This window comes from Pongo abelii, chromosome 1 (genome assembly GCF_028885655.2).
Source record: "Pongo abelii isolate AG06213 chromosome 1, NHGRI_mPonAbe1-v2.0_pri, whole genome shotgun sequence".
In the NCBI taxonomy this organism is placed as follows: domain Eukaryota; kingdom Metazoa; phylum Chordata; class Mammalia; order Primates; family Hominidae; genus Pongo; species Pongo abelii.
In genome coordinates, this window is record NC_071985.2 from 167,594,052 (window position 1) to 167,607,008 (window position 12,957).

Below are 12,957 nucleotides of genomic sequence, written 5' to 3' on the forward strand. Positions count from 1 at the left end.
AGCCAGGTGTGGTAACATGCAGTGGGGACACTGAGGCAAGAGGGTAGCTTGAACCCAGAGACTGAGGCTGCAATGAGCTATGATCATGCCATTGCACTTCAGCCTGGGTGATAGAGCGAGACACCGTCTTAAAAAAATATTTTCTCCCCCAAATCAGACCTATGACTAGCAGTGTTGTTGCAAGACACCACCCTAGAGAAATACCCAGCTACCTCCTGGATAGGTCTAATATGATAAGTATACCATAATTCTAAGAGATAACATCTTACTACTATAACAGCAACTAAATCAATTAACAGGTGCTTATGTGTATGCCAGTATGTTTTCTCTCTGCGTTTATACACACACACACAGGCACACACATGCATAAAATATGTGTGTTTATCTATGTGTGTGTGTATGATTTATCATCTCTTTCATCTTCTAAACACAAACCACTTTGGTTCAGAAATTCTGTTGGTGTGCACAGAAATCTAATTGTTTGATTCTCTCATGTTCATAGCTTCTTAATTTGTATAGGTTTAGATGCCCAAATAACAGCAGCTAAAGTTACAATAAGAAAATATAATTAATTCTGAGAAAAACTAAGTTGTCCTCCACCCTCACAAAACAGATAGTTGGTAACAGCTGTTCTTAAACATGAGTTTTCACGTTTTTAAAGCCTATTATAATACCATTATAGAAGCACCTGAGACTCTCTATTTGGCTCAAACCTTTTAGCTGTTATCTACTGAAAACAGACAAAACATTTATATGTCCCCACAAACTTTATAGACAGTATTGGTCCAAAGCTAGGGCACACTCACTCACTTTCACTTGTACTTATGTGCACTCACTCTCATTCATTCTCTTTCTCCCTCTCTCGGCACTCCTAATCTCTTTTGCCTTGCTCTAGTTTTTTTTTCTGTATACTTATTACTTCCTAGTATATGGTATAATTTACTCTATTAAGTTTATTGTTTGCACTCTGTTATGTCTTACAAGCACAGGGATGCTCATCTATTTTGTTCAGTATCTAGAATAATGCTTAGCCCCGAGTAAGCTCTCAATAAATATTTGAATAAATAAATGGAATTCAAGATGCTCATAATATATGACAAGAGAGTATTAAATGAAGTTAAAGTAAGCTAAGGCCTCTGTATTTTCCTGTATTCATTACTGCTCAAAGTGTATTCATTTTCAACTTCGATAACTTAAGGATTCATATGGTAACTTCTACAGTAGTTACTGAGCAATAGAAATAGAGTGTATAACTCTTAAATAATGAAAGAAAATTTGAAGTGATAAAAATAATCAACCTAAAATGTGGAAATAAAAAAGAAAATAACCAGAATTATGGGCAAATAAAGAAAGCAGAAAGTAAATACAAGCCTAAATATAGCAGTAATTGTATTAAATGTAAACTGACAAAATTCTCTAGTGGAAAGACACTGAATTTAAAATACCTTAAGAAATAAATGCTGTTTACTACAGACACATCTAAAACATAAGAATACAGAAAGGTTGAATGCAGAATGACAGAAAAATGATATAGGACACAGAGACACATTTAAGATAAGTATGTAGAAATCTGAAAACAAAGGATGGAAAAAAGATTTAACATGCACATATTGAACAAAAGAAAGCTGGTGGAGTTATATCAATATCATACAAAATAGGCTTTAATGCAAAAAGAAACATTAGAAATCAAGAAGCTTACTCCAAATTGACTAAAGTTTCAATTAACCAGAAAAACACTTTCAAGTTAATAACTGGGCAAAAAGAAATATGAAAATCAGAACATATTTTAAACTGATCTTAGTGAAAACAGTATCTCCAAATTTATTTCATGCAGATAAAGAAGTATGCAGAAGGCAGCTCAAAGCCATAAATAATACTTTTCAAAAAGAAGAAAGGCTGAAAATTAATGTGCTATCATTCCTTTATAATCTGTTAGAATAAAACATTTAATAGAACATTCACTTAAGCAGTTAGAACAGAAAAAATTAAAGAAAGTAGAAGGGGAAAAGAAATAATAAAGAAACATTGTCTTGATTACTACAGATTTAAAACGAGTCTTGCTATCTGATAGCATAAATTCTCCCATTTTGCATCTTTTTCAAGAGTGCTTTAGCATTCTTTGGGTTTTGACTTTCCATATACATTTTAGAGTCACCTTGTCAAGTTCTAAAAAAATTGTTAGGAATTTAATAGAGATCCTATTGAGACTGTTTTGAGTCTATAACAATGAAAAAGAAATTGATATCCTTTAATCATTCAGTCCTAAAATTTATGACTATCTGTCTCTATATACCGAGTTCTTCTCTAATATGAGATGTAAATCTTATCTAATTTTTTCCATAAAAGTCCCTGAACATCTTGTTAGATGTTTTTCACAGGAACTTCATGTTTTTGAAATTATTTTAAATGATGCATTTCTAAAATATTTCATTTTCTGTTTCTTGATGGCATATAGAAATATACTTGATTTTTAAAGTATTTTTTAAAATATCAGTTTTATTGGTCTATTATTCATATATCATAAAGTTCACTCTTTTATAGCATACAATTCACTAGGTTTAGTACATTAACAGAGTGAATGTATGCTAACAGAGCAATCATCACCACTGTCTAATTTCAAAATATTAACATCACCCCAAAATGCACCTCTTCCTCATTAGCAGTCGCTCCCCTTTCACCAGCTTCCTCCATCCCTGGCAACCACTGATCTACTTTCTGTGTTTATGGACTTGCCTATTCTAGACAGTTCATATAAATAAAATCCTGGGGTCTTTAGTAACTGGCTTCCTTCTCTTAGCATAATGTTTTCAAGGATCATCCATGTTGTAGCATTTATCAGCACTTCATTCCCTTTTATTGCCTAATAATATTCCATTGTATGGATATACCTCAGTTTGTTTATCCATTCATCAGTGTATGGGCATTTGGGTAGTTTCTATTTTTTGGTTATTACAAAGAATGTTGCTACTAACACTTCTGTACAACTTTTTGTGTGGATGTATATTTTCATCCGTCTTAGGTATATACCTAGGAATAGAATTACTGGGTCATATTACCATGTGACTATATTAAACACTTATGTTTAGCATTTGAAAATAATTCATGTCACTTCCAGATGGAAGCATTTGAAGATGGCTCACGAGTATCCATCCCTGCTCTCTTTTCCCCTATCACACCAAATGGGAAAGTTCCATGTTCCAGATTGTTACAGTTACAGAATGATGGAGTTTCCCTGAACTTAGACCTCCAAGTTATTACATGGAGAAGTTGCCCCAGAGAGTTGTCTTAGTCCATAGGAGACTTTGCATCAATGAAGAATTGCATTAAGCCCATGAGATTCGCAGATTATTTGTTACTGCAGCATAACCTAACCTATCCTCACAGACACCAGGCTCAATCTCACCAGTAATTAAAGTAGTAACTATTAATGAGATAATACCCATCAGAGGGCGAGAAATTAAATGTTCTGGCAATACGAAGTTTGTCCATCTGGTGTAGAGCAATAAAAACAGGAATGCAAATTGGTGAATCCACACTAAAAATGTGTGGCATTCATTATCTAATAAAGTTGAAGTCTGCAAGTCCTGCTAGACCATAATTTGTCTATTGGTTTTATGCTCTAAGGGAACTTCTGTATACCAGCACACTTGTAGATGGATCATAGCTGCTTTATTTATAGTGGCAAAAAAGAAGGAAGGGAGGAAGGCAGGAAGGAAGAAGTGATGGGTGAGGGAAGAAGAAAGGAAGGAAACTAAATATGCATAATCAGAATTCATTTTTTAAATTAATGTGTTATATTTATAGAATTGAATATATCCAGGAAGAAAAATGAACAAACAATAGCATTCGATCACCAAAAAAAGTATTGAGCACCTCTTACATGTTAGGCCCTATTTCTCACACTAGGGACATAACAGTGAGCAAAACAGGACAAAATTCTGCCCTTGTGGAGTCTACATTCTAGTGGAAATGGGACAGAAAAAAAAACAATGATAATTAAAAAGTCACACAGTATTTTATAAGGTAAAAAAATGCTATAGGGAGACACAAAGGAGAGGGGAGGGGAGGGGAGGGGAGGGGAGGGGAGGGGAGGGGAGGAGAGGAAAGGAAAGGAAAAAGAATATATTACAAGGTAAGAAGATATGCAATTTTAAATACTGTAATCAGAGTAGGCCTCATTGAAAAGGAGACATTTGAACAAAGACTTAAAAGAAGTGACAGTAACAAGGCAACCCATGTGGAAATCTGGAGGACAAGCATTCAAGGCAGGGAAAGCTAAAATGAAAAGATGGTTTCTAATATAGTCAAGAAATAGCAAGGAGCCCAGTGTGGCTGGAACTGAGTAAAGTGAAAGGAAGAACAGTAGGAAATGAGACCAGACAGGTAAAGTGGTAGGCAGAATGATCAGGTAGGGCCTTGGAGGTTATCCTAAGGACTTTGGTTTTTACTCTGTGTGAACCAGAAATCCATGGAGAGTTTGGAGGAGAAAAGTGACATGATCTGACATACGTTATAAAAGGAGTGCTCTGATTGCTATTTTGAGAATGTATTGAAGAGGGCAAAAAATAAAAGCAGGGAGACCAGTTTGGAGGTCCTTGCAATAACTCACGTGAGAGTTGATGGCACTTTGTACTAGGGTGGGAGTTGTAGAGGCGTTTGAACCAGAGCAACTTCATCTTGAGTAGGGGCTGGGTAAAATGAGGCTGAGACCTACTGGGCTGCATTCCCAAACAGTTAAGGCATTCTAAGTCACAGGATGAGATAAGAGGTCAGGACAAGATACAGGTCATAAAGATCTTGCTGATAAAACAGGTTGCAGTAAAAAAGATGGCCAAAACCCACCAAAATCAAGATGACGACGAGAGTGACCTCTGGTCGTCCCCACTACTACACTCCCACCAGCGCCATGACAGTTTACAAATGCCATGGCAATGTCAGGAAGTTACCCTATATGGTCTAAAAAAGGGGAGGCATGAATAATCCACCCCTTGTTCAGCATATCATCAAGAAATAGCCATAAAAATGGGCAACCAGCAGACCTTGGGGCTGCTCTGTCTATGGAGTAGCCATTCTTTTATTCCTTCACTTTCCAAATAAACTTGATTTCACTTCACTCTACCTAATTGCCCCGAATTCTTTCTTGCATGAGATCCAAGAACCCTCTCTTGGGGTCTGGATTGGGACCCCTTTCCTGTAACAGAGCCATGGAAGCAACGAGAAGTCATTATATTCTGGATTTGTGTTGAAGATAGAGCAGAGAGAATTCCCCAACTCATTACAAATGAGGTATGAGAGAATAGGAGGAATCAAAGATGACTCCAAGGTTTGGGGCCTAACTAACTTGAAAGATGGAGATGAGGAAGACTGCAGATAGTGCAGGTTTGGGAAAGATGAAGATTCCATTTGGAGAATTTGAACTGGAGATGCCTACTAGACATCCAAATGGAAATGCTCAGTAGACAGCTGGAATATAAAGATCTGAAGTCCAGAGGGAGCAGTCAAGGCTTGAGCTATCACTTTCGGAATCATCAACACACCCACGTAGAGAGATTGCATGAAATCATCAAAAAGCACGGAGAAAAAAGAGTTAAACCTTAAGGTATTCCAAGGTTAAAACCTCTAAGAGAAGAGGAGAGGCTAGCACAGGAGACAGAAAGGAGCAGCCAGTGAAGAAGGAGGAAAATCAAGAATGCATGGTGTCCTGGAAGTCAGTAAGGGACTGTTTCAAGGAGCAGAGTAATAACCATGACAATGCTACCAGTAGTGAAGTAAAATGAACACTGACAACTGACTATTGGATGAGCAAAGGTAGTATCACTGGTGAACTTGACAGTAGTAGACCTTGATGTAGTTTTAGCAGAATATTGAAAACAAGATTAATAGGAATGAGTTTTTTTTAACAGTGTGAAGAGAATAATTGGAGACAGGGAACAGAGACAACTCTTTCTTTCTTTCTTTCTTTCTTTTTTTTTTCTTTTTTGAGACAGAGTCTCACTCGTCTCCCAGGCTGGAGTGCAGTGGTGCGATCTTGGCTCACTGCAACCTCCATCTCCCAAGTTCGAGCAATTTTCTGCCTCAGCCTCCTGAGTAGCTGGGATTACAGGCGCCTGCCACCAGGTCTGGATAATTTTTTTTATATTTTTAGTAGAGATGGGATTTCACCATCTTGGCCAAGCTGGTCTTGAACTCCTGACCTTGTGATCCACCCGTCTCAGCCTCCGAAAGTGCTAGGATTACAGGCGTGAGGCACCATGCCCAGCTGAGATAATTCTCTCAAAAAATATTGTTTTAAAGGAGAGAGAAGAAATCCCTTAATCTCATAAACATAATGTTAAGCAAAATAATCTATGAATTAATGCCTACTATAATCATATAAAACTTTTTTTGAGCCAGGCATGGTGACTCACACCTGTAATCCCAGCACTTTGGGAGGCCGAAGTGGGCAGATCATGAGGTCAGGAGATTGAGACCATCCTGGCTAACACGGTGAAACCCCATCTCTACTAAAAATACAAAACAAACAAACAAACAAAAAAATAGCCAGGTGTGGAGGCACACGCCTATAATCCCAGATACTTGGGAGGCTGAGGCAGGAGAATCGCTTGAACCTGGGAGGCGGAGGTTGCAGTGAGCTGGGATCGTGCCATTGCACTCCAACCTGGGTGACAGAGAGAGACTCTGTCTCAAAATAAATAAATAAATAACTTTCTTTTTAAAAAAAAGGTAAATTAGATTTGTGATGAAGAAGGAACAAACAAGAAGTTTTGGGATATTTGCAATGTTCTTTTTTTGGGGGTGGTGAGTAGTGAGAAATTTGCCTTACAATTACCTATTATAATGATTTATCATATTATCTGTCAACCATTAAATCTGTTTTATATGCTTCTCTCTATATTCATTACAGTTCAAATATCTTAAAGATTTTATTTATATAAGATTTGTAGTTTAAAATATTTTAAATATTAATAAGATTATGTGTGACGATAACAGGTAATATCACTATTAAGTCACAAAAAGTATTAAATCAGCCTGGGCAACATAGCAAGACTCCAAAAAACATGTTTGAGAAGGAATATTCCAAACTATAAGCAGATCGTATTTGAAGAGCAACTCCAAAAGGTTGTACATACTGAGTGTGGCCAGTAGGTGAACATTTGCAACTTTCTAATTTAATTAAAACTGGAATTTGTAAATCACATAAAGTCTTAAGAATTAGAGCAGACTATAAGCCTTTTTCTTCATTTTTAACTCCACAGGACATACTCTAAGTGGGTGTGTTTGGCTCTCAGTATGAAAAATGCAGTACAATATCTGCCAAGAGAGTTCTTTTTTTTTTTTTCTGGATACTTTTAGTATTTATTTCCAAGACCTCCCAGAAATATTGCACTTCACAAATACACACCATTTGTTCCTATAATAGTGATCAAAGTGTGAAGAGATTACTTTTTTCTCAGTAAATTGCTGAGAGTAAGTCCCCACATTACAAAGGAGGAACAGATCCTCTGACAAACATGATGACACTCCCAAGCCATGAATGAGTTGGCTGTGGACCGTGAGCTGTCAGACCCATCCAGTTTCAGTTGTTTTCCAAATGACTAGCAATCAGGGTATATTTGAGTTCTACGATTCCCTGTTCACTCAACAAGCAATTTACTTAAATCTCTGAGCATCTGTTTCAACGGAGATGACTATCTCTACTTCACCAGAGAATACGAGGGAAGATAAATGCCAGAATAACTTACGACATTTCCAGCCCAAAGGCAAAAAGGCACTGAAAATTAGTTAAAATGTACTCATAAAAGAGTACTTCAAATCCATTTCACTCTCCCAAATTGCATACAAAGCACATGTGGGTGAGAAAAGATTGTTTTATTATTTTGAATCCAAGCCACCGAAAAGAGGCAGAAATATTCTTAAACCTGTCCTTACTAGTGATAACTAAGTTTCAAATAATCTTGAAAATGCTACGGATAAAACATTAGAAGTAGCAACAAAAGCTACTGTAACATTCTCTGTCTGCTAAAACAACCCGACATTTTCTTTTAATAAAAAAGAAAGTACGAAGTACACTAACCCTTCACAGTACATACTCACTGTACACACTTTTGTGTGTGTGTGTGTCCATTCCTAATTTCTGGTTTATCTGTTTAGTTAATCTCTGCTATTTTCTGGGATTCATTCCAAGGCAACCAACTGCATTACTAAAATTGGCATCTCTGCTATTGTGCTTAATTTCACAGCGGCTCAGAAGTGACCTGAAACCAATTTTTTAACATTCTGCCCACAACTTTATGCTAAAAAGTAGCCAGCACTGTTCAAGAACAATAATTGATAGGAAAGGTGCAATGTTTGTTTTCCTTCAAACACATTTTTATTTCCTCCAGATGTACAATACTTAAAGAGAATACGTGCTATGCTAAAGCCATGTATTTTTGTTGCAGTGTTGCAAATACTGGCTTAAAGATTATTTAAGGTAATATGAGAGGTGTAAATATTCATATAAATCTATATGTTTCTGAGCTCTTTATACATGTTTTTCTCTATACCTTTTGGTGGGAAAATCCTAAAAGCCTAAGTCATAAATGCATATAAACTAATGCCATGATTAATACAGACTGTTTTTATTTCATGAAATTATGAAACTAGCAATGTTTGTAACAAGTTAAAGAGTTAAGGAATTATACTTTTTTATTCTGGGGCATACCTTAGATATTCTCAAAAGGCCCTCAGATATTATCTTAATCCAACCCTCCAACTTGAAAAAATGAGGAAACTGAGGCCCACTGAGGTTAAACTAACCACGGTGTCATAGATAATAAACAGGAAATCATACCAAAACTCAGATTTTCTGATTCCAGTTCCAGAGCCGTGAAAGGGTATTTGTTTCAATATACTTTAATACTTACAGAAATAAATGTTAACAGAGGACACCCCAGGCAACCCTTCAGTATAAAGAACTCCATTAGGCTGACAAGAGCCCAGAATTCTAACCTGTTTGCAAACACAAGTTCTAGAAATAACACCAGAAATAACCAGTTTTTAAATGGCACCATACCTGAGGTTCCCAAATGATTCCTCAGTTGGGTCTCTTTTTCTCACCACTACAAATCCCTTTCAGTAAGTGGTTTGGTTGAGGTTGGGTTTGGGGTTTTGCTGCTGATGCTGCTACTGTTGTTTAATTTGCTTGCAGGGTAGTGAGGAGGTGGGAAACAAAAGCTGAGGTCTAAACCATCCCTACAGCACAATTATTTTTTCTCTTGTCATTCGAACCAGCAAATTCTCTTCAGGGCCCCAGGGTTTACTGTTTTAGGTGGCAGTCCCTTCAGTTTCCAAAGTAGGCAGGAAGCCTGGAAAAGAAGTTGGCCGGGTGGCATGCTCTCTCGGTGGTCCCGGGCAGGTTCGCTCCAGGCGCTGCCGGCTGCTGTCAGCCGTGTGCCCAGATCTTCCTCGCCCCGCGGGAGCCGAGAGTCGCCCGGCGTCGCACCCACCCCACCCCCGCCGCCCGCCGGGCGCTGCCCCTCTGGTGGTCCCGCTAAGCTGCCCCGGACTCCCAGTCCCTAAGCGGCCCGCGGGGCTCCGCGTCTGCCACGCGCGTCCCAAAGCCCATTCTCGAGTTACCCGGAGCGGGAAGAGGTGGCAATAGGGGGTGTCGGAGAGGGAAGCGGGTCCCACCTCGATCCGGGGGGTCCAACTCGACCGAAGGCAGAGATGGCGGCGGCGCCGGGGCTCGGGCACCTGCGTCGCGCGCGCTCGGCCGGCCGTGGGCTCTGCGATGGGGCCGCTCTGAACTCCTCGCCCAAGGTGCGGGGCAACTCTCAGGAGAGAGGAAGGCAGCCGAGTGCGTGGGGAGGTGGGGCTGAGCAGAAGCAGGCTGGGGTGGGGAGAAGGGAGGGAAGAGTCGGGTGGCCGCCCGCGTGCGCCCCGCGCCCTCCGCAGCCGCCCCTGAGCGGGAGGAGCTGACTCGAGCTGCGAGGGCGGCCGCGCAGGTGGCGGGGAGGGGGCGGCGGCGGGGAATGCCGCTGCGGGGGGCCACGGGCCTGCGGGAGGAGAGACCCGGCGCTGGGGAGGGAGGACCCCTGCCCGCAGGGAGGCCGAGAGCCCAGGCGAACCCAGCAAGCACGCGGTGCCGCGAGTTCCCTGGCAGTTACCCCCCTACCCGCGTCGGTGGCTGCAGGCTTGAGATAGGCGCTGGGGTTCCCCCGTCCACCCCCAGACTTCCAGAACTCTGCAGCAGCAGTTGTGCAAAATGCTACAATTAAGGTTGTAATAACTGGGAGGAGTGGGAAAAGAAAGCTAAATGGAAAAGATCAAAACTAGTGAGGTCATGAGTTTCCTGATACCAGGGATGCTTCCGCCAGCATCTTCGTCTTGCTTGTCAGGAAGGCTGAAGAGGGCATTCGCGCATCTGGTGGGTGGGGGTGTTTGGAGGGGATTGAGCTATATGACCACCACTCTTTCAATCCTGAAATTCAGTGATGTTTGACGTAGCGAAAATTTTTTTTGAAAGTACTCTTAAACAGTCTGATTCCAACTCCAAAGTAAATAGACATTTTCCGGCCCTCCACTCAAAATGTTCACTCATTATTTGTCTATGTATTAAATACATTATTTGTCTATGTATTAAATACGTCTTTATTGAGGAATGCCAGACAATATGCTAGGTGCAGTTATAGAGTTCCTTGAATTTAGAGTTAGGGGTGGGAGGACAGACAGATAAGCATGTATTCATACAATTACCATCAGCGCTGGGTGATATGAAGGAAATCAACAGGGTAAGGGAGAAAGAATGAAGCATAGTGGACATTCTCTAGATTGGATGGATGGCTAATTTTTAAAGGCCTCTCCTTAATTTGACTAACGGCCTCATAGGAAGAAGCATTCGAGGCACACAGGGAAAGTGAGTTGCGGGAAGTAGCCCAGAGATGGGTAGGCCAGAAACAAGGACTCCGGGCTCCCTGGCCCAGCTGCTGTGCATTATGGAAGGAACCTTGTTATAACTTCGCAAATGGAGCTTCTCCTTCATAGGAATCGCCTGTCAGAACGAGTCTCACTTTTTTGAACAGCACTTGGATCTCCAGACCAGTTGTTGAAGGCAATTTATTCAGAAATGTCATATTTGTGTACTAAATGGGCTTTCAGCACTATCTGTGGTAGGCGAAAAATAACCCAGAAACACTAACCCTTGGATTTCCACCAAATCTCAACAGACAGGTGTCTCTATTGGAGGGAGACAATAATTGAGGTAGGTTTCTGCAGACTATTTAGAAAACAAAACAATACAAAAAGAGTCTTTAATTAAATAATCAGTACGAACTAACATATTAGTTTCCTAGGTCTGCTGTAACAAATTACCACAAACTTGATGCTCAAACAGAGATGTATTCTCTCATTGCTCTGGAGACTAAAATTCCAAAATCAAGGTGTCAGCAGGTCTGTACTGGCTCCCAAGGCTCTAAGGGAAAATCCTTCCTTGCCTCTGGCGGCTTCAGGAATTCCTTGGCTTGCGGCCACATAACTCCAGTCTCTGCCTTCATCTTCACATGCCTTCTCCTCTGTGTCTGTGCCTTCTTCTCTTCTTTTTGTTGGAAAGGACATTTGCCTTTGGATTTAGGGACCAACCAGATAATTCAGGACGGTCTCATCTCAAGATTCTTAATGTAGTTACATCTGCAAAGACCCTTTTTCCAAATAAGGTCACGTTCACAGGTTACAGGAATTAGGATGTGGGCATTTTTGGTGGGAAGTCACTATTTAGCCCACTATAGTAAACTAATAGAGATCAAAATCATTGTCTACTGTGGTATCAGGTGTCATTCCAGCATCACTATTTGAAATTGTATTGGCACTAAATATAATTAATTATTTCATTGTGAACTACTAAAAATAAGTATCGCCGGGCATGGTGGCTCATGCCTGTAATCCCAGCGCTTTGGGAGACTGAAGCGGGCAGACTACTTGAGCCCAGGAGTTCAAGACCAGCCTGACCAACATGGTGAAACCCCATCTCCATTAACAATACAAAAATTAGCTGGGTGGGTGCACACCTGTAATCTCAGCTGCTTGGGGGCCTCAGGCAGGAGAATCGGTTGAATCCGGGAGGCAGAGGTTGCATTGAACCGAGATCATACCACTGCACTCCAGCCTTGGTGACAGTGAGACTCCGTCTCAAAAAAGTAAATAAATAATAAAAAATAAAAATAAGTATCATTAAACCTGGGCATTTTGAAGAATAACTGCCCTGTAGGAAACAAGTACAAAGGTTCAAACCCTCAACTTGTGCTTGAGTTGCAGGCAATACTTGAAGGCCAAGCATGGCACCTCACAAGTGACCACTGTTACAGAAATGCATCCTAAATGCATCTGTATAGATTTCTGATAATGTGCCAATACTGTGCTCCGAGTGAGAAGGTCCTTATAGAATTTACATTCTAGGCTAGGAGACAACTTTGAATCTCATTTCATCTGGCACAATATTGGGTACATACCTGAAGCCTGATAAAGAACTGTGAATGAATACATGAGTAAATACCAAGCAGCTAAGCAAATTATTACTACGGTGAAAAACATCTCTACAATAAGAAGATAGAATTTACTAGAGCAAAGCAGATTAGCACCCTGACTCATTCAGTATTTTCTTGAGAGAAGGAAAAAAAAAAAAAACCCTAAAAGGAAAGTTTTGATGTGAAAAAGAAATTAATGAGATCACCTATCTTCTCTTTTGAAAAAAAATCAATACTATGCCCATTTACACAGATACAGATCCTGCTGGGAACAATGAATCATGACTGAAATTATAGTTACTTAAATCAGGAGAAATATTTTATCCAAGTATTTTAGTTGTTAGTTTCAAAAACATAAATATTGCCCAACTATTAAGTTGAGAATATTGATGCGCCACTTCTTGAAACTCTTTACGAATAATGATTTGAATGACTCCGTTTTCTTCCCGGCTCAACT

The 12,957-nt window shown here is 40.0% G+C and overlaps 1 protein-coding gene across 3 annotated transcripts in view; it reads right to left on the minus strand.

Annotated features, from left to right (window-relative positions):
- LEPR (leptin receptor) overlaps nt 1-12,957 on the minus strand; it is a 209,663-nt gene that overhangs the window by 99,162 nt on the left and 97,544 nt on the right. Inside the window, exon 1 of one of the 3 annotated variants that reach the window (XM_054533526.1) lies at nt 9,673-9,840. The exons of the other annotated variants lie outside the window; for them this stretch is intronic. The gene's annotated coding sequence lies outside the window, so the exon portion shown is untranslated. Of the gene's footprint in view, nt 1-9,672; nt 9,841-12,957 lie in introns of those variants that run through there. 3 annotated transcript variants of the gene reach the window in all.